At 38.2% G+C, this 25,903-nt stretch overlaps 1 long non-coding RNA gene across 1 annotated transcript in view; it reads left to right on the top strand.

Annotated features, from left to right (window-relative positions):
• The window catches only part of LOC113619895 (uncharacterized), a 321,238-nt gene that overhangs the window by 17,293 nt on the left and 278,042 nt on the right, over positions 1–25,903 (top strand). Inside the window, exon 2 of the long non-coding RNA XR_003432572.1 lies at positions 3,468–3,584. This is a non-coding gene — a long non-coding RNA (uncharacterized LOC113619895). The remainder of the gene's footprint in view (positions 1–3,467; positions 3,585–25,903) is intronic.

Genomic DNA, 25,903 nt, shown 5'->3' on the forward strand with positions numbered 1-25,903 from the left:
TTTCTAGATACCACATATATGCGTTAATATACGATATTTGCTTTTCTCTTTCTGACTAACTTCACTCTGTATGACAGTCTCTAGGTCCATCCACATCTCTGCAAATGACACAATTTCATTCCTTTTTATGGCTGGGTAATATTCAATCATATATAGGTACCACATCTTCTTCGTCCATTCCTCTGTCGATGGGCATTTAGGTTGCTTCCATGACCTGGCTATTGTAAATAGTGCTGCAATGAACATTGGGGTGCATGTATCTTTTTGAATTATGGTTTTCTCTGGGTATATGCCCAGTAGTGGGATTGCTGGGTCATATGGTAATTCTATTTTTAGTTTTTTACCGTTCTCCATAGTGGCTGTATCGATTTACATTCCCACCAACAGTGCAAGAGGGTTCCCTTTTCTCCACACCCTCCCCAGCATTTGTTGTTTGTAGATTTTCTTATGATGCCCATTCTAACTGGTGTGAGGTGATACCTCATTGTACTTTTGATTTGTATTTCTCTAATGATTAGTGATGTTGAGCAGCTTTTCATGTGCTTCTTGGCCATCTGTCTGTCTTCTTTGGAGAAATGTCTATTTAGGTCTTCTGCCCATTTTTTGATTGGGTTGTTTGTTTTTTAATATTGAGCTGCATGAGCTGTTTATATATTTTGGAGGTTAACCCTTGGTCCGATGATTTGTTTGCAAATATTTTCTCCCATTCTGAGGGTTGTCTTATCGTTTTGTTTATAGCTTTCTTTGCTGTGCAAAAGCTTTGAAGTTTCATTAGGTCCCATTTGTTTATTTTTGTTTGTATTTCCATTACTCTAGGAGGTGGGTCAAAAAAGATCTTGCTGTGATTTATGTCAAAGAGAGTTCTCCCTATGTTTTCCTCTAAGAGTTTTATAGTGTCTGGTCTTACATTTAGGTCTTTACTCCATTTTGAGTTTATTTTTGTGTATGGTGTTAGGGAGTGTTCTAATTTCATTCTTTTACATGTAGCTGTCCAGTTTTCCCAGCACCACTAATTGAAGAGACTGTCTTTTCTCCATTGTATATCCTGGCCTCCTTTGTCATAGATTAGTTGACCACAGGTGTGTGGGTTTATCTCTGGGCTTTCTGTCCTGTTCCATTGATCTATATTTCTGTCTTTGTGTCAGTACCATATTGTCTTGATTACTGTAGCTTTGTAGTATAGTCTGAAGTCAGGGAGTCTGATTCCTCCAGCTCCTTTTCTTCCCTCAAGACTGCTTTGGCTATTCAGGGTCCTTTGTGTCTCCATACAGATTTTAAGATTTTTTGTTCTAGTTCTGTAAAAAATGCCTCTGGCAATTTGATAGGGATTGCACTGAATCTGTAGATTACTTCAGTAGTATAGTCATTTTCACAATATTGATTCTTCTAATCCAAGAACATAGTATATCTCTCCATCTGTTCGTGTCATCTTTGATTTCTTTCATCAGTGTCTTATAATTTTCTGAGTACAGGTCTTTTACCTCCTTAGGTAGGTTTATTCCTAGGCATTTTATTCATTTTGTTGCAATGGTGAGTGGGATTGTTTCCTTAATTTCTCTTTCTGATCTTTCATTGTTAGTGTATAGGAATGCAAGAGATTTCTGTGCATTAATTTTGTATCCTGCAACTTTACCAAATTCATTGATTAGCTCTAGTAGTTTTCTGGTGGCATCTTTAGGATTCTCTATGCATGGTATCATGTCATCTGCAAACAGTGACAGTTTTACTTCTTTTCCAATTTGTATTCCTTTTATTTCTTTTTCTTCCCTGTTTGCCATGGCTAGAACTTCCAAAACTATGTTGAATAATAGTGGTGAGAGTGGACATCCTTGTCTTTTTCCTGATATTTGAGGAAATACTTTCAGTTTTTCACCATTGAGAATGATGTTTGCTGCGGATTTGTCATATATGGCCTTTATTATGTTGAGGTAGGTTCCCTCTATGCCCACTTTCTGGAGAGTTTTTGTAATAAATGGGTGTTGAATTTTGTCAAAAGCTTTTTCTGCATCTATTGAGATGATCATATGGTTTTTATTCTTCAATTTGTTAATATGGTGTAGCACATTGATTGATTTGCGTATATTGAAGAATTCTTGCATCCATGGGATAAATCCCACTTGATCATGGTGTATGATCCTTTTACTGTGCTGTTGGATTCTGTTTGCTATTATTTTGTTGAGGATTTTTGCATCTATATTTATCAGTGTTATTGGTCTGTAATTTTCTTTTTTTGTAGTATCTCTGGTTTTGGTATCAGGGTGATGGTGGCCTCGTAGAATGAGTTTGGGACTGTTCCTTCCTCTGCAATTTTTTGGAAGAGTTTGAGAAGGATGGGTGTTAGCTTTTCTCTAAATGTTTGATAGAATTCACCTGTGAAGCCATCTGGTCCTGGACTTTGTTTGTTGGAAGATTTAATAACAGTTTCAATTTCATTACTTGTGATTGGTCTGTTCATATTTTCTATTTCTTCTTGTTTTTTTAATTAAAAATTTTTTTTTGGCTCTGTTGGGTCTTTGTTGCTCCGTGCGGGCTTTCTCTAGTTGCAACCAGCGGGGTCTGCTCTTCGTTGTGGTGCGCAGGCTTCTCATTGTGGTGGTTTCTCTTGTTGTGGAGCAAAGGCTCTAGGTGTGTGGGCTTCAGTAGTTGTGGTGCATGGGCTCAGTAGTTGTGGCTCGCAGGCTCTAGAGCTCAGGCTTAGTAGCTGTGGCACACGGGCTTAGTTGCCCCACGGCATGTGGGATCTTCCCAGACCAGGGGTCGAACCCACGTCCCCTGCGTTGGCAGGTGGATTCTTAACTACTGTGCCACCAGGGAAGTCCCCATATATGTAAACTCTTTAAAGGAAGGGGCTTGGTGTGTCTTGTTCACAGTTAGATCCCCAGTGTAGTTCCTGACACATAGGTGTGCTCAAAGAATTTGCTGAATGAATGAAATAACTTTTTATGACACCCAAATCAGGCAGCCACAAGTCCTATACTGTTTCACTTTTTGTAGAGTCCTGAATAACAGTAATACTGTAGGAGGGTCCTCACTGACTTCAAGAGATTCCACTGTGAGTCCATTTACTTTTGACAGAGGCTACAACTTTTTCTTCTCTGATAATCTTCGCTCTAGGCCAAAAACCTGTTGTCATTGCTTTGTTCACATTAAACAATAATCAGTGAGATTCCTTCCGCCCATCATTTCACTTCTCACTAGCATGGAGCTCAGGTACCACTAGAGGCATTCTGGTGGGCTAGTCCAGCCAGCTCTTCAGGTCATTAGTGCCACACATTAAGCTCTGGGGAGGGGGCAGGCTTTTGTCCTCTCAAAAGTGTGCAGAGTTTTGAGTCTCTGATATAGCTTTCAGTGTTAACAGATAGGAATTGGGTGACTCAAATGATGTGCCAGACCTTCTGTGTGTTATCTCAAATACTGCTTCCAACCAACCTTAGAAGCTAAGTACTATCATCATCCCTGTTTTACAGAAGCGCAAAGAAGTTAAATACTTGACCAAGTTCACACCAAGATCTGAACCCAGGTAGTCTTACTTCAGAGCCTACGTTCTTATCCGTGCCCATTGCCAGCCTCGTGCTCATTCATTTGTAAGTAACCTGTGCTTTCTTTCTGAAAGCTTATATTTTTTCTTTATTCTTAAACTTCAGAAGTTTCATGAGGATATATCTATATGTATGCCTTTTTTCAATTATCCTGACTGGCAATCAGTGAATGCTTTTGTTCTGACAACTCTAGTCTCCTCCTGAGGGTAGTTTTCTTGTATTGTGTGGTTTTTTTTGTTTTTTTTTTTTAATTCTGTTGTACTGTGTTTTGATTATTGCTTTCTCCAGTATGGTCTTTGCTCTCCCTCTGGAACTTCTTTTATTTCTGCTTAGGCCTTCTAGGCCTGCCTTCTGTTTCTATTTTTTTTTTGTTTTTTTCATTCAGGAATTCCATTTCTTTTTATTTTTGCCCTGGATAGTGTGTTAACTCATTCACTTGCTTTTCCAGATAGCAAATTTGTTCTTCAGAAAGGTCTCTTCTACTTTTTACTTCCTTAATTGAAATTTAAAATTTATAAATCATGTTTAAAGAATTTCCCAGTATATTATTTTGTTCTGGTTATTTTTTGCATTCAATATCATATAAAAATACCATAACCAAGTAAACCCAATTTATTTTAGAAATGTGAGGCTATTTCCACATTAGGAAATATTAATGCAATATCTCACTTTAATAGGTAAAAGGAAAAAATCTTAGGGTCATTTCCACAGACATTGTAAAGGTATTTGATAATCAATACCCATTCTTGATTTAAAAAAAAGAAGAAACAAAAAACAGCTCTTGGTAATCCAGGAAATGAAGGATACTTTCTTAATAGGCATTTTCATACTTAACGTTGAAATACTTAAGCAGCATTTCCCATGTGTATTCCTCTGGACTGTGGATCTGGTGTTTTATATAAAAAGGGGTTTCTTGGTATGTTAGTTAGCATAAAGCAAGATATTATAACAAACACCAACATTTTAGAAGCTTAATGCAATAGAAATTTATTTCGCCCTCATGTAATAGTCCAATGTGGATGTTTCTGGTTGATAGACAGTTTTTCTCTATATGGTGATTCAGGAACTTGGGTTCCTTGCATCATGTGACTCTCTCTTTCCCTAAGGCCTTGAAATCTTCTGTTTCCAGCTGGTAGAAAAGCAAAGAAAGGGTGGAAAATGCATATTCTCTTCTCAGTTTCTGTGGCCTGGATATGACACACATTTCTGTTCACATTCCTTATTCCATTTACCAGGCAAGTGACCTCACCTGTCTGTGTGTGGTCAGGGAGGGGAATGGAAAATAGTATCTTGCTGGGCAGCCACAGGTAGGGAATAGCCACAGGTAGGCATTCTCATTTGTAACTGGCAGGAGTAGAAATTAGGACCGTCTGAATGGAGGCCACTATGGTAATATCTATGAAATTAAAAATATACATATCCTTTGACCTTAAAACTCCACTTCTAGCAATTTTTCTGCAGATATATTCACAAATGTGTGCATGTTTACATTTTAAGGATATGTCTAGTAATACTCTAATAGCAAGAGGTTGGAAATATTCTGAATGTCCATCAAAGGGTACTAGATGAATAAGTTATTATATATCTGTATAATGGAACACTTTGCAGCCATTAGGAGGAACAAGGCAATGATAAGTTTACTGCCTAAGGGGAGAAAAGCAAGGTACAAAGCTGAGTGCATTGCTGCCATTTATTTAAAAAGAGAAATATATACACTTATGCTCATATATTCATAGACTACTTGTGGAACCATCACAAGAAACTGGTAACAGTGGTTGCTTCTGTTTAAAACTATAAGATAATGGGGGTGGGGTGGGAGGGAGACATGCTTTTACTGTGTCCTCTTTTTGTGATATGCACCTTTTAAATATAAAAGTCAGTTGCAGAAGTATAGTAAATAACATGGAAAGATGGTTGTAATATATTGTTGCCTGAAGAAAGCTGCTTACTGAAAAGAATGTAAAATATCTTCTTATTTTTATAAATAAATTAAAATTTTAAATGGCATATACTAAAATATAGTGGTTTATTTGTGGTTTTTGCTTATCTGTATTTTTTGATTTTTTTAATAATGAACATATATCACTTTTGTAATTTTAAAAAATTATGAAAATAAAAAAAGAAATACAATGAAAACTTTTCATAGGAGTCCCAGTTAACCCTGCCATGAAATCTTCCTCCATTTTTCCTGTTAAGATTAATGAATGCTTCTTTTTTGCTTTCGTGCTACATTTTTCATAAATTTATGACACTCTGAATTGCATTATCATGTACACATTTGGCTCACCTACTCTGTGCATTCTTTAAGGGTCTGGATCATACCAGATTAATCCAGGTATCCCTGTCAGTGCCAACAACAGTGTCTTTCCCATTAACAGGTGTGCATTAAATACTGAGTTGGTGCTTAAAGCAGGGAATACAATGAGTACAGTGGTTGTGAATTTTGTTGCATGATGCAGCCTGTATTTAATACTGTATCAGATCCACTGACTCTTTAGTAATGTCAGTGGCTTATTGGGTGGAGTGCAGAGTACATGGGTCAAAAGGTTTCCTTTCTAAAATGATACTGGTTGCCTTCAGGGATCACTGTCTCTGCATCATAAGTTAGTGTGGGCCTGTTATAGAAATTTATGTAGTAAAAAAATGACATAAAGTTAAATAAATGTAAGAGTAATCAAACTGCTGATGACATAGTCCCTGATCTGATACAGGTGAGACACTCCTATCAGCTTGGTATTTTAATTTTAGTGCCGTTTCCTCCTACTTTTCAAACTATTTTCCTTTCCCCATTTCTATCCTTTTGCTACAATCCTCCTTGTACACATCCCTGTATTTTTGATGTGATCATCATGGTTTGGTTATGAATGAATGAGAAGAAATGCAAATAGAAGAACTGGGAGTGGATAACATTACTTGCAGCAGTAAGATTTTTTTTTTAAACATCTTTATTGGAGTATAACTGCTTTACAATGTTGTGTTAGTTTCTGCTGTATAACAAGGTGAATCAGCTATATGTATACATATATCCCCATATCCCCTCCCTCCCACCCTCCCTATCCCACCCCTCTAGGTGGTCACAGAGCACTGAGCTGATCTCCCTGTGCTATGTGGCTGCTTCCCACTAGCTATCTGTTTTACATTTGGTAGTGTATATATGTCCATGCTACTCTCTCACTTCGTCCCACCTTACCCTTCCCCCTCCCTGTGTCCTCAAGTCCATTCTCTACGTCTGCGTCTTTGTTGCTGTCCTGCCCCTAGGTTCATCAGAAACTTTTTTTTTTTTAGATTCCATATATATATGTTAGCATATGGTATTTGTTTTTCTCTTTCTGACTTCACTCTGTATGACAGACTCTTAAGTCCATCCACCTCACTACAAATAACTCAATTTTGTTTCTTTTTATGGCTGAGTTATATTCCATTGTATATATGTATCACATCTTCTTTATCCACTCATCTGTTAGTGGACACTTAGGTTGCTTCCGTGTCCTGGCTATTGTAAATAGTGCTCTGATGATCATTGTAGTACATGTCTCTTTTTGAATTATGGTTTTCTCAGGGTATATGCCCAGTAGTGGGATTGCTTGGTCATGTGGTAGTTCTATTTTTAGTTTCTTAAGGGACTTCCATACTGTTCCCCATAGTGGCTGTATTAATTTACATTCCCACCAACAGTGCAAGAAGGTTCTTTTCTCCACACCGTCTCCAGCATTTATTGTTTGTAGATTTTTTGATGATGGCCATTCTGACTGGTGTGAGGTGATACCTCGTTGTGGTTTTGATTTGCATTTCTCTAATGATTAGTGATGTTGAGCATCCTTTCATGTGTTTGTTGGCAATCTGTATATCTTCTTTGGAGAAGCGTCTATATAGGTCTTCCACCCATTTTTGGATTGGGTTGTTTGTTTTTTTGATATGGGCTGCATGAGCTGCTTGTATATTTGGGAGATTAATTCTTTATCACTTGATTGGTTAGCAAATATTTTCTCCCATCTGAGGGCTGTCTTTTTGTCTTGTTTATGGTTTCCTTTGCTGTGCAAAAGCTTTAAAGTTTCATTAGGTCCCATTTGTTTATTTTTGTTTTTATTTCCATTTCTCTAGGAGGTGGGTCAAAAAGGATCTTGCTGTGATTTATGTCATAGAGCATTCCTATGTTTTCCTCTAAGAGTTTTATAGTACAGCAGTAAGATTTTTTTAATTGAAAATTTCTTGAGAATAGATTTGATGATCTGGGTTCTCTGCAATTCCCAGTTTTGTTGCCACAGTGACCTTATCCTCTCTGTTTGTTTCCTATGTTCTAGTTATAGAGGTTTACTTATTATGCTCCAAAGGTTCCTTCTAGGGCCTTTCCTCAAACCTTTTCTTATTGGGAGGTCCTCTGCATGTATCCACTGATCCAAGCATTACCTTCCCATGAAGAGCCAATTCAGATGCTGCCTCTTTAAAGAAGTCACTGCAGACCCTCCCAATGTGTTTCACTCTTTACTCACTCTACCATTAAATTGTTATACCTCCGTTAGAGCACTAATTATAGTTTACTAATGTGTTCATTCTATACACATTCATTGAATGCCTACCACACATATGTTGTTTTGGGAGCTAGGATAGGACACCACTACTGCAGTCTGTCCTCAGGAAGCTTACAGTATAGTGGAGGAGACAGATGAGCAGGACAGTTGCAGTACAATGTAATAAGTGCAGCGAGTGTGTGCAGGATTCTGTGGGAGCACAGAGAGGGAGCATCTAATCTAGCAGGGGATGGGGATTCCAGGTAGATTTGAGTTGGACAGCATGTTGTAGGTCATGGAGATATGAAATGTCTTGTACTTCTGAAGAATGATAAGTAGCTCAGTTAGGTTGAAGTGTGGATGGGGGAAGTGGCAGGAGATGAGGCCAGAGAGGCTAGAAGGGGTAGAATCCTGATGGGTCTTTTGTGCCAAGGTAGGGATATGAGCTTTCTGAAAGCAACTTAGAGCTCCTGAAGGATTTTATGTGGGGAACATGTGAGTAAGCCTTAAATTCTGTGAGTTTCTTGAGGGCAGGAATCAAGTCTTATACATTAGTATATCACTTTAGCATCTAATACAGAGCTTAATACATAATAGAGGCTCAGTAAGGTAGAATTGGATTTGCTGGGTATTGCTCCAGTTTTTTTTTTAAAGAATCGATTTATCTGAAATAATAATAGTGTTGAACACTTTTTGCACTCCATCAAGTCTGCAACCACTATCTTACTTAATCTTTACAACTATGGTCTGAGGTAGGTATAGTAGCTTAGAGGGTTTAAGTGAGGGAACTGTAGTATAGTAGTTAAAACTACTTAAGTTTGAATTTCAGCTCCTCAATTTACTAGTTTTGGACCTGAAAGTTACATACTTGCCTCAATTTCCTCATCTGATAATGATGATAATGATAATAATGTTACCTACCTCATACCTCATAGGGTATTGTGAGGATTCATGACACATGTAAATACATGTAAAGTGCTTGGTTCTGTAGTTGCTAAGTGATTGCATGCTCAATAAATGTAATTCTTAGCTATTAAGAAACATACCCCAGAGTCACATGAGCAATTAGTGGTGAAGCCCACAGTGAACAAGGCAATCTTATTTCAGAATCTTTACTATACTATGTTATAACTGCTTTTGTGGTTATAGAGAGATGACTAAAGATGGGTTCTAAGCAGTGGAACAAAATGAATTTCATTCAACATGGGAAATACGATTTAGGGTAGGGAATTCTTCTTAGGGGCTCTTCACATTATCCCCACTTAAAGAACTCTTCTTTGCTACCTTGCCTGCATATAGGGACTTACGTGAGAAATACATCTCTATAATTTAGGTAAATGACATTAATTCCAGATTTATAATGCACATGGCTAATGAACCTGAAGAATATCTTACAAAGGTCTCACTCTCGGAGTTGATCTACTAGTGCTGACACCTGGAATACCATGTCAAGTCTTGTTGCTCTGTTCACCATCTCCATACTCCCTAGATTTTTCCAACTTTAGGACCCAAGTGGGAGTCTTATGTTGGAGGATGTTGTGCAAACCACATGCGTAAAGAAAATAATTTACATTTTTCCTTTCTTAGCTTCTGGAACATCAGTGATTCCATCCTCCCACTTCTATTGGGCAGAAATTGAGGTATTCTCCTTATGGTCCCTCATCTTCTCCAAAATCCACCACCACCACCACACATACACACACACAAGCACACACACAAACACACACACACTCTCTCTCTCCTTGCTATACATGTCAGAGGGATCCAGCGTAACTACTTTTTTCTGACTCAAGGACCCAAGAATATGCAAAGTCTTTGGTAATAAAGGAGCACACCAACATTCCACCTCCATTCCTACCCTTTCCACTCATGACTGTATTTTAGCTTTCTTTTCTCTGTTTCTTTGCTCACCATTGTATCCCTCTATCCCTTGCACAATGCCCAATGCCTGGTATATAGTAGGCATTCAATAAATAGTTTTTGAAAGGATAAAAAAAAACAAGATGCATTGTATATTCAGTATCTTAATGATATTCAATTACAGAAAAATGTGCAAAAATATTGCCTTGCTTTAAATGTTTTATGAGAGCAGACTGTTCTTAGCAAGTGGGCCCCACCTTCACCTCCACTGCCACATTAGAGCTCCCACAACTTCTAGATTTATTCAGTTACCCTGAATATAGCTCTGGTGGTAGAGAAACTGAATGGATGCCCCACAAATTCGGGAGGAGATCTCCGGGTTGGAGGCAGGTCTATCTCCAATGGGATTGGTTATTTTTTCCAAGTTCTTTTGCAATTTCATGACTTCACAATGGAAAAGTTTCCACAGATTTAAGTTCATCAGGGAAATAAACAGATCATAGGAAGACATACTACTTACTGTTAGAAAGGGGTAGGAGAAAATAATCTGAGGAAAGTAGAAGATATCCAGAAAGCCCAAACAACCCACTTTTTAGGTCTAAAGCCTCCTTGGAAATCACTGGCTTCCACAGACTTCCATCCTGGAGGGCAGCATATCTAATTCTCTTAGTTTCCAGTTTTTGAACCCCTTGCTTACATCGTCATTTATATTTGAAACTGTAATAATCTTTTCCCCTTGTTTTCTTTCACTTCAACCCTCGCATATACCTTTTCTCCCACCACTCTGATAACCTGATAACGTTTTAGAATTTTAATTAGTTCAAATTGGTTGACATCACTTGTTTATCAGGGTGCTAAAACCTGAAAAATTGTAGCTGTAGATATCTGGGACCACAGTCCAGAATAAATAACCTTCATAATTCTGGTACCTATAAAGAACTCAAATATAGGTAGACAGTGATACTGAGGCAACTCTCATTTCACTGGTTTCCTAGGAAAACCTTTAGAAATGCGAAACAGAGGCTTAAACTTTAGGACCTTATCCTTGCCTGAAAGTCCAGACTTATGTTAGTCTGGGCCATGATGATGCACCAGTAGACTGTCCAGACATGTTCAAAGCAGTCAAACTGGTCCTTCAGGACTTTGATTGGCCCTGGATTACAAACGATGTACTGCAATATGCAGAAACACTCAATCTGTGTCCAAAGATGAAGAACATCTGAATGTCTGCTACTAGAGACCAAGTATCGTGTGTGTGTGTGTGTGTGTGTGTGTGTGTGTGTGTGTGTGTGTGTGTCTGCCACCTGGAGGTCGTCTCCAAGACTTCAAGAGAAAGTGATACTCAGGCTTGAATTTGGTGTCCTTCACACAGAAATCTCGTTCATAGCTTGCTCTGTCTCCAAACCTCCTTAAGAAATTAGAAAAAGAAGACCAATTAAACCCAAAGCAACTCAATAAAGAATAGAAATAGAAAAATAGAAAAGAGACAATTAATAGAGAAAATTAACAAAGCCAAAAGTTTTTCCTTTGAAAGTACAAAAAAATTGATGAACTCTTACCATGACTGATAAGGAGAGAAAACAGAAATTACCGTAATTAGGAATGAAAGAGGAATATCACTATAGATCATACTGACATTGAAAGATTAATAAAGAAATATTATGGAAATTTGATGCCAGTAAATTCAAGAAATTAGATGTTTTGAAATTTCTTTAAAACACAACTTACTAAAGCTAATACAAGATGGAATAGAAAATCTGAATAGCCCTATATGTATTTAAAATTTTGAATGTGTGGTAAAAAACGTTCCTGTGAAGAAAACTACAGGCCCAGATGGTCTCTCTGGTGAATACTATCAAACATTTAAAGAAGCAATAATATGAATGTTAAACAAATTCAGAAAATAGAGGAGGGAACATTTTCTAACTCATTTTATGAGGTGAGCATTACCCAGATACCAAAACAGAAATAAAAATCCTTAAAAAATATCATCAGGTTGAATCCAGGACTGTATAAAAATGTTAATACATCATGATCAAGTGGGGATTAGTCCAGGAAACAAAATTGCTTAACCCAAAAATTAATGTATTTCACATTTTAACATAATAAAGGAGAAAACCTATATAATCCTTTCAATACATACAGAAAGAGCATTTCACAAAATTCAATAATTTTTGACTCAGCAAATCAGGAATAGAAAGAAATTTCTTTAACTTGTTGAAGAGCATCTATAAAACACCTGTAGCAGCATCGTATTTAGCACTGAAATATTGAAAGCCTTTCCTCATGACTGAGAACAAAGTATGGATGTCCTCTCTTAGTACTTCTATTTAATGTTGCACTGGAGCTCCTAGCCATTGCAATGAGGCAAGAAAAAGAAGTAAAAGATATAAAACCTGCAAAAGGCATAATTCTGTACTTAGAAAATCTTAAGGAATCTGTAAAACAACTACTGGTACTTATAAATGAATTTAGAAAGGCCACAGAAACAAGTTCAATTATATTTTTATAGATCTGTTGCAAACAATTGGAAAATGCAATTAAGAATATAATTCTATATCAGAAAACCCCGAAAACCATAAAATACTTAAGAAGTAGATCATCAACACAAATGTAAAATCAAAAACTATAAAGCTTCTAGAAGAAAACACACACTTGGGTTAGGCAAAGATTTCCTAGAGAGAGCATAAATAGCCTTAAATAGAAAGGAAAAAAAATTGATAAATTGGAATTCAAACCTTTTGCTCATCAAAAGTTACCACAACAAGAAATGAAAAGGGAAGACACAGACTGGGTGAAAATGTTTACAATATACATATCTCCTGCAAATCAATAATAAATAGACAACTCCATACAAAATGGGCAAAAGACTTGAGCAGGTAGTTCATAAAGGAATGTGTACAAATAGCCATTAAGCACATTGAATTACTTATTACCATTAGTCTTCAGAGAAAATGCAAATTAAAATTACAATGAGGGGCTTCCCTGGTGGTACAGTGGTTGAGAGTCTGCCTGCCGATGCAGGGGACGCGGGTTCGTGCCCCGGTCCGGGGGGATCCCACATGCCACGGAGCGGCTGGGCCCGTGAGCCATGGCCGCTGAGCCTGCACATCCGGAGCCTGTGCTCCGCAACGGGAGAGGCCACAACAGTGAGAGGCCCGCGTACCGCAAAAAAAAAAAAAAAAAAATTACAATGAGATACCATTTCATATCCATTATAATGGCTAAAATTAAAAAGATAGACAACACCAACTGCTGGTGAGAATGTGGAGAAACTGCCGCCAGGAGTACAAAATTATACAATCATTTGGAAAATATTTGGCAGTTTCTTGAAAAATTAATCATATACCTGTGCTGTGGCCCAGAAATTCCACTTCTAGGTATTTATCCAGAGGAAATGAAAACATATGCCCACAAAAGGACATGCAAAAGAATATTCACAGCAACTTTATTTATACTAGCTCCAAACTGGAAAGAACCCAAATATCCATCAACAGAAGGATAAATTATGGTATAATTCATATAAAAGAATACTACTCAGCAAGAAAAAAGAATGGACTACTGATATATGCAGCAATAAGAGCAAATCCCCCAAACATCATGTTCAGTGAAAGAAGCCAGACACAAAATAACATACTGAATGATTCTATTTATATAAAATTATAGAAGAGGGAAAATTTATGTTGATAGAAATAAGAACAGTGGTTGCCTGTGGGGGCATATGGTAACTTTCTGGAGTGATGGAAATGTTCAATATCTTGATTGGTGTGGTAGTTACATGGATTGGTACATTTATCAAAACTTATCAAGATGTAGACTTAAAAAAATAAAAAGATGTACACTTAAGGTTAGGCATTTCATTGTATGTATATTTTACCTCTATACAAACCAAACCAACAGTTAGCTGTATGCCATTATAACAGTGAGCAAGGGGTGTTAAATTTGAAGTTGGGCAAAAATTATAGTAAAGAACGAATGGGTGGTAGTACCATCAGACATAGATTTCAGGGCAAAAGCATTATGTGAAATATTAAATAAAACAAAGTAATGCATTTTGTAGTGATAAAAGGTAGAATTTATAAGAGATATTTATATCTGGAGGGTACAACACTGAACTATATAAACCAAAATATTGCAAATACTAGGGGGATTTGAGATGATCACAGTAACTGCAACTCAGTAATTGAGAAGATACATGGATAAAGAAATGAGGATATATAAAATTCAGTTGAGAAAAATTAATGATATATATTAAACTCTATGCCCTAACAAAGAGACAATATACATTGTTTCCCAGTGTCCATATTAAACATTTATAAAATGTGATTATATAATGGGCCAAATAGAAAACTTAAATTTCTAAAAGCAGAAAATGTATATGCCACAGTCTCTGACTACAATACCATAACAATGAAATTGATTAAAGCCAAAAAATCTAAACTCTTGAATAAATCAAAAGACATTCTCCTAAATCACTTTTGGGACAAAGAGAAAATGTATATATTAATGACAATGAAAACTGCTCCTAAAAACTTAAGGGTATGGCCAAAGCAGTACTTAGCAGATTTGTTGCCTTAAACATATAAATATATGAAAAAGGGAAGAATAAATGATTGATGAAATTAGAAATAGAACAATGAGGATGTTCTATTAAATGAGGATGTAGGAGATAGAAACAAAGTTAAATGCAAAAATTACAGAGTTGGCAAACATAAAGGGAAATGATAAATCCATTTAATCTACTGAGAAAAAGCAAACAAATCCTCTAAGGCCAAAGAAGAAGAAAGGAAAACCAGCACCACAGAATTGTAAATGAGCATGAAACCACAGAGGTGAGGGAGATAAGTCACAAGTGAACATGATGCTCATTTTCAAGCTAATGGATCTGAAAGTCATGATAAAATGGATGGAAAAAAAAATCAAGTTTCCAAAATTAATTAAAGACCTGCATATACCAGGACCTGTAGAAGGAATTTTAAAGATTGTCAAAGATCTATTCCACCCAGAAAGCATGAGGCTTTGATGATTTTATGGGTAATTCCTGGAAATGTTCAAGGAAAAGATATTTCTTTTGTTAAGTAAGTATTTTAGATATTAGAAATGTATAGAAATCTCCTCAATTCATTTTTTGAAGCAGACATAATTCTGATACCTAAATCTGACAAAACTAATGTACACACACAACTGTATCAATCTAACCTATGAAAATCGATGTAATTAAACATATTATACTATAACCATGTAATGTAGGGCTTATTTGAGGAATTTATGGTTAGTTCAACATGAAATTTATTAATGTAATTCATTATATTAAATAGGCTAAAAGAGGAACAAACACGATGCCAGAAAGGCACTTAATACAATTTACTATCCATTATTGGTAAAACTCTTAGTAAGGTAGGACTTACTAAGGAGATTTTCTTAACATACTAAAGCCTAATCATGAGAAACTAAGAATAAACATTTAATGATTAGAACTTAGAAACATTCAATTAAAGGTGCCATATACCACTGAAAATATTTAACATTATTATGGGGGTTCCTAGCCATTGTTTTAAACAGAAAAATAAGTATATATTTTGGAAAGGAAAAGACAAAATTATCATTACCCAGAAAATACTTAGGAAATATAAGCAAAACAAATGAAGAACTTTTAGAATTAATATGAATTTTTGATAGGCTGTCTGGTTAGTGTGTGTGTGCCCATATATATACATACATATCATATATACACATGTATGTGTATACATATATACATAATGCATGTTGGTTTCCCATGCATATATGAACCAATACAAACTAATAAATGCCAACACAAACCAGCTAGAAAATTATATAGAAAAAAAAGATTTCTTTCACAATTGCAATAAAAAATAGAGACCAAGGAATTAATTTAACAAATATGCAGGACTGTATGAAGAAAGCAACAAAACTTCCCGAGGGCAGGAGAAGACTTGAATAAGTGGAGAGACAGACCATATCTGGATGAAAAGAGTCAAAATGATAAAAATGTGAATTTCCTCTAAATTACTCTATAACTTCTAACCAAAATAAAAAGGACAGGTTTTGGGAATTCAACAAAATGATTCTAAAGTTTAGATGGAATTACAAACATTTAAAAATATCTAAAAAATATTTTTAAAAAGTAATGAAGGGAGACTTGCCCTGTAAGTTATTAAAACATATGGTGAAAGTATGATTTGTTCTGTGTGGAACTGGTTCAGAAATAGATATGCAGATCACAAGAATAGAATCAAAAGTCTAGAAACAGTCACAAGTGTATATAATTTATTAGCATATAATGAAGTTATAAATTCATTATAAATTCATATAACAGGAAAGATGCTGTATTATAAAGAAATAGCATTGGGTGGGTACTAGTTAATTACCTAGGAAAAAGCATTTTGGAGCTTTCCTGTTCCAATTGCTCTGAAGATGTCAAATTCCTCCAACTTACAATATCTTTTCTATCCTCTGCAGTCGCTTCCAATTAGCTCCATTACCTCTTTGTCCAAAATTTCTTTCATATTTTTTCTTGGACTTTATCTTTACAAACCAAACCAGATATCTTTATCTTCTTCCTCACCATCTGTCTTTCCCTTTCCTGGATCTATTTCCCAGCTGGCAATTCCCTCCCTTTCCATTGTAAGACCTCACAAGTCTTTTCGGCTTCACGCACCTATTTACCTTAAAAAGGCCTTATTGGCGGATTGGACAAAACAATCTTTTCTTGAGGCATGTTGAGGGATGTGAGTGAATGTGGTCGGTTCTCATTAGACAACTGCAGAATTTTCTTTGTGGTCTAAAGGAGAAGAAGTGGTAATACTCAGGTGTTATCACCATGTGAGTTACCAAAACTGTGGGTCATTCATGAATTGGAATGCATTCATTACAAATGGAACCAAGATAGTGATTTTCAGACTGCTGGGGTCCTATTAAGATGGCTTTGGGCTTCCCTGGTGGTGCAGTGGTTGGGAGTCCGCCTGCTGATGCAGGGGACGCGGGTTCGTGCCCGGGTCCGGGAGGATCCCACGTGCCGCGGAGCGGTTGGGCCCGTGAGCCAGGGCCACTGAGCCTGCGCGTCCGAAGCCTGTGCTCCGCGGCGGGAGGGGCCACGGCAGTGGGAGGCGCGTGTAGCGCAAAAAAAAAAAAAAAAAGATGGCTATGAGGCTGCCAGAGGTGGACACAGAGTAGGACTCACAGACAGGTGTGACTCCTTAATTATCCTTTAAGCAGAGCAATATTTGTATATTGAGTGTTCACATAAAATTTTGTTTCAGGAAAGGTTTTTGCTACTAAAAAGTTTGAAGATCACTTCTCATAAAAACAATTAAATAATAAATATGTTCAATAGAAAACAACTGATTTAAAAAGCAGCATGATTTGTAAATTTAAAAAATACATAGGGCTTCCCTGGTGGCGCAGTGGTTGAGAGTCCGCCTGCCAATGCAGGGGACACGGGTTCGTGTCCCGGTCCGGGAGGATCCCACCTGCCGCGGAGCGGCTGGGCCCGTGAGCCATGGCCGCTGAGCCTGCACGTCCGGAGCCTGTGCTCCGCAACGGGAGAGGCCACAACAGTGAGACGCCTGCGCACCAAAAAAAAAAAAAAAAAAAAAAAAAAATACATGGCTACAAAAAGTACTTAACAGTAGTTATATCTGGTGGGAGTGAACAATTTTATTTACTCCTTTTGCTTATCTTTATTTAAAGCATTCTATAATGATAACATATTACTGTTATTTGTTTTTATTTTCATACTTTTTGAGGTATAATTTAGACACAGTAAAATGCACAAATTTAAGTGTACAATTTTATGACTTTTCATATGTGTATACACTCAGATCAAAATATAGAATATTTCTAAAACCCCAGAAAGTTCCCCCATTTCCTTTCCAGTCAATAACCCCATTCTCTATGTCCCATCAGAGATAACCACTATTTTGACCTTTTAGATTTGGTTTTACCCATTCTTAAACTTCTTGTAAATGTAATAATACAGTATATACCTTTTGGGTCTGGATTATTTTGCTGAACATAATATTTTGAGCTTCACTAATATTGTATATAAGTAAGTTTTCTTTAAATTCCTGGTTAATATTCTATTTTATGACTATCCTACAATTTGTTTATCCTTTCTTTTGTTAGACATTTGGGTTATTTACAGTTTTGCTATTGGGAATAAAGCGGCTCTGAAAAATCTTCCACTATTTTATTGGTGGGTCTATTATCCACTTCTCTTGGGCGTATACCTAGGGATAGGATTATAGGATATGTGCATCTTTACCTCTTCAAGATTTTGCCAAATTTCTCTGCAAAGTGGTTGCATGAATTTACATCTCAATGAGGAGTGCTTGAGAGTTGCCCATTCTCTTTTCCCTCTACCACTATAAAATAAACAAACAAGGAAGACTTTTTAAATGGAAAAACCATGCTAAGCCTGGGGGAATGTGGTAAAACCAACTCGCATCTGATTCCCCGTTGAATCCAAGAGAAACATGCAGAGAGCAACAGCAGGTCTTTGGGTCAGTAATTGTTCTTGGTGTCTGTGTGTGTCTGGGTTGCAAGCCCAGGAAGAGTATGGGAGACAGAGTGAGGGGTGTAGAAAGCCAGTCTCAGGAAAGGACTGCAGACATTAGAGAAGAGGTCATTAGTTCACAGAGGTTCCCCAGTGAACTGGTTAGGATTCCAGCTCTGGCGGGAAACCAGAGGATCTAGTGTAGAGGGAGTATATTCCTGAACCAGCTGTGTGCTGAATGTTTGGGTGATTCAGGTTTCATTTGATGTTTACACCAGCATCAAGGTTGCTGTTGCTTTGCCTTTCTGGGCACACGGGGTAGGAAGCTTTTAATGTGCCACTAAATCTGGGCTGACTTGAACCTGCAAGTAGAAGAACTTACAAGCAGATAAGGCAGAGCTGATACAGACAGAGATGCCAGTACCCCAAACCCAGTGTACTGTTAAACCTAATCCTGGGGCACAGTCTGTGTATCAGTTTTCTAGTCAGGAGCCTGTCTGAGTGCATGGGGGAAGCTGGGACTGTAAATGTGCTAGCCAGGTAGGTGCTGCTTGCCAAGACAAGTGGGACCATCTGAACTAAATAGCTGTTACTGGGTCCTAATAACAATAGTGACAAACAGTGACAATAAGGCCAAGTTTTCAGGTATGACCCCTGCTACAGGTTACTCACCTTGGTCTATTTCATGGTCAGAAATTTGTTACTGATGACCCAGATGACAGAGTTCAGCTGATTCTGACTGTACTTCCAACATATATCTTGAATCCTTTGCTTCTTTCCACTTTTATCACCATCACTTTAGTTGAAACCACCATGATATATAGTCTTCAGTATATTCCAACAGCCTCTTTACTGGTCTCCTCCTATCAATGTCTGCCCCCCTCATATTTATTCCACACAGCATTACTCATCTGATCATATTATCCCCTTAAAATCATGTTGGAATTTCCAGAGTATATATTTGAAGGTGGATAATATGGACACAAGAAAACATGCCAGTTTGGGAGATAGAAGACTTAGGTTCTAATCTTGGCACACCCGCTAGTTAGCTGTATGACTGAGCAGCCCTTTCCCTATCCCAGGTCTCAGGGTTGTTTTCATCTGTAAATAAAAGGACTGGACCAAACTAGGAAGTTTCTACGGGCCATTGTAGGTCTAACATTCTGTGATACTTTGTGGGACTGATTCAGAGGATTTTTCTTGAGTTCTTTCCTGGGATGGAGAGAAGTGAGACCTTAAGATTGTATTTCAGTCAGCTCTCCTATCTTTCTTCTCAGAGATGGCTGGCATCTTTGAAGTTGTCAGACAGTTCCCATACACTGAGCATAAACCGTTTGAAAATGTTTCAAGAGAATTTCCCCATTTCAGCAGGTATGCCTCAAGGACTGAGAGTTCCCTGTGGTTTCACACTGCTGATACAGGCTCTTGTCAAGTTCTCTGTGCTTCACTGCATACTATATCTTAGGGTTGTGTGGATTCGTAGAAGCCACCCGATCAAGGCCTGTTGGTAGGTAAGTCCTTCAATTCCATGCAGTGCTGCTGCCATCTTTGTAGGATTCTGACCAAGTGGTGGACACAGACATGTACATTTGTCTAGTTACATTTTTAAAGTGTGAATCTCATGACATAGAACTATAAACACTTCTCTGTTTATATATGTTTATATTTGATATTTCTCATTCTATCTTTGCAATTTCCTATGAATATTCAATTTTTTCAAAATTAAAAAATAAGTCTTTACAAGGTGGTTAATAGGACTCTCTAGGGCTGATTCCATAATGTCTGAATTGTCTGATGTCATAATTGTCTGAATTGGGACTTTTTTTTTTCCTAAAGCAAATGTAGATTACCTGACAATGCAATGGCTTTCATAATTTTGACTATGAAGTCTGTTTCCAAGGAATTTTCAGTTGAAGGCTCAACCCACACATTCAGTGGCCTGTGTGTTTATGTTGTGTTTGATCAGCAGCAAGGCCAGCCTTAGCAATAGCACTGCGTGTGCTGGTCTTTCTGGGTCCTTGGATTCTATGCCAGGTCCTACCTTTCTTTTCTCCATTTCCAGGCTCAGCCCTCTGTAGCTCTATGCAGACAGAGGGTTGTGGAGTGCCCTGGCCAATGTCCCTCCCAGGTCTCTGAGGAAAGAATCCCCAAATGACCACTGGGAACATCTCTCTCCACAAGCCCCGGTGGTCATTTGGGGATTCAGTCGATTTAGAATCCATTCTTCTCTATATCAGGGTGGAGGGTGTCAAGGGATGAGGAGAGGTTGCTGAAGGGAAGAGAAAAGATTAATGGCCCCTCAAAGATGTCCATGTCCTCATGCCCAGAACCTGTGAATACATTAGGTTATGTGGCAAAGGGGAATTAAGGTTGCAGATGGAATTCAGGTTGCTCATCAGCTGACCTTAAAAAAGAGGGGTTATCCTGGGTTATTCTGGTTGGCCCAGTGCAATCAAAATTGTCCTTAAAAGTGGAAGAGGGTGGCAGAAGAGGGGAGTCAGGGAAAGAGATGTAATGATGGAAGCAGGATCAGAGAGGTGCTATGTTGCTGACTTTGAAGATGGAGGAGGAGTCCATGAGTCGATGAATGTGGGAGACCTCTAGAAGATGGAAAAAGCCAGAAAATGAATTCTCTCCAAAACTTTCAGAAGGGAATGCACCTTGAATTTAGTCCAGTGAGATCCATGTCAGAATGTCTGACCCATACAACTCTACAATAATAGATCCGTGTTGCTTTAAATCACTGACTTTGCAGTAATTTGCTATACCATAATAAAATACCAATATAATAGAAAACTAATATGCTACTGCAGGATACAAGGTCTCAGAGTAAGAATTGATTGAAGGATGCTTGGGGTTTAGGGATTAGAGAAAGAGTCCTGGGGCTGGGTGGAATGAAATCTGAGACAGGAGGTAGTCATTGGGAAGGACAAGTAGCCCAAGGTTTAGGGGCATGGTCTTAGGGAAAGGACAGTGCTACCAGGAGGGATTGAGTTAAGAACTGGGTAAAGAGAGTTTCAGCTCAAGCAGTCAGAGAAGCAGTTTTGGGGATTTGGAGTACATGGGTAGTAGCATAGAGGTGAGACTTGGATGGGCAAAGTGTATGTGGGAACAGTGGGTTTGTATTAGTCTGGGTAACAAAAAAAAAGGAGTTGAAAGGGTACAGGGCTTGGAATCTAGGAGTCTGGATTTTAGTCATTTTGCTATCTGAGCTGTTTGACACAAATCTCCTGGGTGTCAGTCTTCCCATGTGTAAGATGAGGGGCTCAGAATCTCAGATTGCTTCCCAGATTCAAATAAAAATTACACGATTTGGTGAAGGACCTTAGTGAGCTCTTTACGAGTAACCTGACTGTGGTTATGGCGTTTCAGCTCACTGTGTCACTAAGTCAATATCCTTGGACATAGCTCAGTGCAGTGCATGTAAATGACAGTGGATTTTGGCTTCCCCCTTAGCAGAATAACTTTACTCCACTTCTGAGTGTTCATCGTGTTACTTCAAAACATAGAAATAATGACCTTGGCACACACACGTCTCCTCATGATCGAAATATCTTGTATTTACAGATTTGTATGTATATGATATTTTTTATGGGGCAGTTTCGAAGTCTTCTCAAACTGCCACCTCTGATTCCTTTTGGGGTAGGCAGGTAGCAGCCATTGTGAAGTTGACCAAATAGAGACTCACAGGGATATTGATCCCCAAATCTCTCTTAATTCTTAAGCATTAAGTATTCCAGAATCCTGAAGTACTGAATTCAGTAAAAATGTCTTTGCATTCTCTTTGATTTTGTACACTTTTCAGCTTCTCACAAACCTTTTACTGACAGAGCATCGTAGCATCTGCCAGTGATAGGGCAACCAGAGGGTTTGGCAGCTTGTGGGTGGGAGTTTCAGGGTTTGGGGACTTGGCGGCAGTTAGATTGGGCTGTTGGTGTGGGAGGATGGAACTGTGTATTGATGATGGTCTTGGCTTTTTCTAAATCACAATTGCATCATATGAGATAGCTGAATTTATGTTGAGCTTTACAAAAGTCTCCTGGGAAAAGGGCAAAACTGGTTTTAGTGCGTAAGAAATTTATTTATGGCAATTATGGTACCAAACTGAGACTGGAGACTGTTGAGAATCTGGACCACTTTCTGGTGGAGAAAAAAAAAAGCCATTTTACTTTTTAAAGTAGGAATCATATAGTAGAATCACTTTGTAGTTACAGTGAATTTTGAAATTCTTCTTGTCCTTTCAATAGGGTGACAGGCTGGATATTCTTGTCATACTAATTCAGATAAGGATGGCTTCTGGAAAGAAATATGAGGGGAAAAAAAGGAGAGTGGAAATAAAATGGCCAGCTCCCAAGGAGGTAGTTTGAGGATGTCAAAGTACGGTTGGCCAGGTTTCTTATGACTCATCTGCGCAGCAGAGCCACATGACTGGTCCTCCTGGAAACACAAGGTCACAGCTTTCCGTAGTATTAAGATGACTCACAGAGAAGGGGGCTGTAGGTCCCATTGCAGGTTTATCTGATGTGCAAAAATGTGACTTATGTCTTTAGTTTGACTTGATTTTTTTAACTCCTGGTGCCCGGATTTCTAGTGATAGAATGCCATGGAAGGGAAATTGTATTAAGTGATTCTTTTTTAAACAAGAAGGTTAGAAAACTAGCGTTAGGTACTGGAGTACCTCAGGCATCCTTGCACATCGTGCTCTAAAGTGGTAAGAATCTGGCAAGAGTTCTTCCAGTACAGTGTGGTGTAATGTAATTGATCTATCAACAGCATAGGTGGGATATATTAAGCACTTTAACTTTTTTCCAGTCAATTCTTTCTACTAAACTCTGTAGAATCTTCTTTTCCCTTCCTTTAATGGCATCTTAGTTAAGTATCAAAACATTCTGATCATTTTTGATGCATAAGCTCTGTCCAGTGCAGTTTAAAACTCCAGTATCATATCCAATTTAAAACTTTCCCCATAACCATTGCTCAAGGGACCCAAAAAGTGGGCTGGAGGGGGATTGGAGAAAGAGAGAGGGAGAGAAGGAGAGGGGCAGAGTGAGAGTTCTAAGATATCTTCTCTTTTACTCTCTGTCAAGTAGACCATCTAGGATTGGGGCAAGGGGTGCTTGGATAGAGGATAGAGGAGGTAACAACAGTCCTCTCTACTTGACCACCTGCCAGTTGTGGGAAGGTGCCCATCCATACTCACTCTGGTCACTTTGGTCTTATCTGCTTCTCGCAGCCTCTGCTGACGAAATGGTCTCTACATGATGGTTTCTTGTTCAGGCCAGCCTGGTCCACTCTGTCAACGAGGACTTCCTTAGAGAGGGCAGCCCTCTTGCGGTCCATATCTTCAGTCCTCTCACTGGTAGAGTGTCACCTCACTTGTCCTGGGTATCTGGCTAGCCCTTTTAGTTTCTTTGTCCCTCCTCTGTTCTGTAGTCCTTTCTGTGGACCGATGGAAACCACTGAGGTTTTCTTCCATACATTCTGCCGTGAAAATGGGGTGGAGGTGCCACACATCCTTTCTTCCCAGGATTACTACTCCACTTTCTCGGTGTGCTGCTACACGGCTACTCCAGGAAGCCTCTTGCCTTCAGAAATCTACAGTGAGAAGTGAGCACAAGTCTCTGTGTTCAATTACACGCCCCCGTCTTCAGGCCAAACCCTCCCTAGAACTCTCTCACCAGGCTCCCCTCTGCTCTACTCATGGCGCAGTGAGATGCCAGCAGTCTCCCTTTCTGCAAGTTACTCCCAACTCTTGGAGCAGCACATCCCTCCTCCCTCCAACAAACTTAGCATTTTAGGATAGGGAAAAGGCAGTTTCCTCACAATGAGTACTGTACTCTCTGCAAGGATGGGGACCCTGATCACTCTGCTCTCCCTGCCCAGGCTTCTTACATGGCCTGGGAAAAGGTGTGAGGGTCAGTGGATTGCTCTCTGTCATAGTGTTGGTTTTGGCTACTAGTAAGCCTCGAGGGAAGGTGTCTGCCCGTTTTTGATACGGAGACTCAGTGTCTGTAGATTTCATCAGTAGATCGGTATCAGTTCTGGGCCACAGGAAAAGTTCCACTCAGCATCCCGGCATGCTAATATCTGATTTTATATAAGACTGTATTTTCCTGTCAGTCAGTGGCCTTTCAGTGTTATGTGATGGTATGGTGTTTTGGTTTTTCTTGTTTGTTTGTTTGTTTTGTACCTGTCAATTCTTTTTACTAGAAAAGACATAGAAAATAATGGTTTATAAAAAATAAGGCTCTATTTACTTCAGTAGTGACTTGTTTCCCAGGAGATATTTGATTTCCTTGGCTAGATGCCATACATACAGTAGGACTTTGCATTTACATTGTATTATAATAGGGGTTTATTCTGTAGGTCAAATCACGGTCTTCATGACGTGCTCTACGTCATAAAAGCCCAGGGAGGCAGTAGAGTGTGTGCTGGAGTCAGATCAGCTTGGCTAGAATCAGCAGCTTTGTGAGGCTGATGAGTCACTTAACATCTGCCTCATAAGCAAAATAAAAATACTGCTGCCTACCCACGTAAGAGGGTTATGAGGCCTCAATTGAATAATGTATGTAAAGCACTCATGATTGCCTGGATCATAGGAAGTATATAATAAGGTTAGCTACTTTTACTATCTTTATGGTATAGATAATGCCATGTTATCTTTATGAGTATATGATTCCACTATAATTTGAAGAAAAACGTATCAGCTTGGGTGTGGGGGCGCTGACACTGGGAATTCTGCTAGATATAAGGAAGTTTCACGTATATCATGTTAGAGGGAAAAGGAGTCAAGTTTAGAAGACTAGACAGCAGAGGTTAGGGACTCCATCTAAAAGACGGGGAGATACGAGATCAGGGAGTAAGGGCAAGGTGTGTGGAGAACTAAAATTTAGGCATAACACAGCAAGGATAAAGCTTGGTAGTTATGCATTTGAAAGATATAGTCCAGAACACATCTCAGAGGGTGGGCGACCTGGGATTGTAGGTTGGAACAAACCAGCTTGGGGTATGAGAGAAGGTAATTTCCTGTGGCATTTTTTTCTTTTTGCCAGAGGGATCCCTTAAATATTTTTTCCTATGATCATCAGGTCTCATTTCCTCTGTTAATTTCTTTTCTACTAACTCTGGTAGGGGTGAAGTAGAATTGAGCATTAAAAAATTATTGCTAATTGGATAGGCAAAAAAAAATCGTATTCAAATTTCTACTTTTTGATAAATGGAGTTTAACATATAACCCCTTATATGTTAGTTGTTTGCATTTCTCTTTTTGTGAATTATATATTAATGCCATTTGTAATTTATTGAAATTGTAGGGTTTTTCTTATTAATCTTTGCATGCTCTTGATAGATTGACTCAGTCATATTTGCTACAAGTATTTTTCTCCACTTGTATTTATCTTTTAACTTTTTAAAACTTTTTATTATGGTAAATTTCAAATGTGTATATATATATATATATATATTTTTTTTTTTTTTTTTTT

The sequence above is a fragment of the Aethalodelphis obliquidens genome, unplaced genomic scaffold (assembly GCF_003676395.1).
Source record: "Aethalodelphis obliquidens isolate GAN/ISIS:26980383/991018 unplaced genomic scaffold, ASM367639v1 scaffold7, whole genome shotgun sequence".
Lineage (NCBI taxonomy): Eukaryota > Metazoa > Chordata > Mammalia > Artiodactyla > Delphinidae > Aethalodelphis > Aethalodelphis obliquidens.